The sequence below is a fragment of the Sinocyclocheilus grahami genome, unplaced genomic scaffold, assembly GCF_001515645.1.
Source record: "Sinocyclocheilus grahami isolate Dianchi unplaced genomic scaffold, SAMN03320097.WGS_v1.1 scaffold18.1, whole genome shotgun sequence".
In the NCBI taxonomy this organism is placed as follows: domain Eukaryota; kingdom Metazoa; phylum Chordata; class Actinopteri; order Cypriniformes; family Cyprinidae; genus Sinocyclocheilus; species Sinocyclocheilus grahami.
This window is the reverse complement of record NW_015505197.1, coordinates 1,662,707-1,663,348: the sequence shown is the minus strand read 5'-3', so window position 1 is coordinate 1,663,348 and position 642 is coordinate 1,662,707. Positions and strand designations below refer to the sequence as shown.

Below are 642 nucleotides of genomic sequence, written 5' to 3'. Positions count from 1 at the left end.
GAATTGCATTTCTCTTTTCCTAATATTTCCTCTTTTGAAATACTAAACAATCTTTAATATAACCATTGAGAAAGCGGAATTCTTAAGAGCAACTGGAACCAGGGGTGGAGTTTATTGTGATTCCCATTAATACTGGCTAAAATCTATCTCTCTGTTTGTTAGATTCCAATTCATGCAGAAATAACTGTGGATACTCACTTGGCACTTGTTCGTGTGACGACTCCTGTCAGGACAACAGAAACTGTTGCTATGACTACAACCGTGAGTTCCTCTTGATCAGACATTTCAAGATCAATCATTATACACAAATCTCCCTCGTTCTGAGCATGTCTGTAATTTCCAGAATGTAATTAAAATAATTTTCTGATGTTCATATATGTTACTTTAAATTTACAATATAAGATGTATATAAAAATGCTCTTCCCTTTATACAGGCTACTGCTCACAGACGACGACTGGGCCAACTACAACAGGTTCACTTGCATCTTATCTGTCTGTTAGATTCAAAACTCTCCCTGGTTTCCTGGGTGTTTTTGTAGCCATGTATGCATAAATGGCTTCATGGATAATATGTGTTTTTCTCTCTTCTAGATTTCCCCTCCTGCATGTATAACTGTGGATACAACCTCGGCAGCTGCTCAT

At 37.2% G+C, this 642-nt stretch overlaps 1 pseudogene; it reads left to right on the top strand.

Annotated features, from left to right (window-relative positions):
• LOC107553739 (deleted in malignant brain tumors 1 protein-like) overlaps window positions 1-642 on the top strand; it is a 15,410-nt pseudogene that overhangs the window by 9,611 nt on the left and 5,157 nt on the right.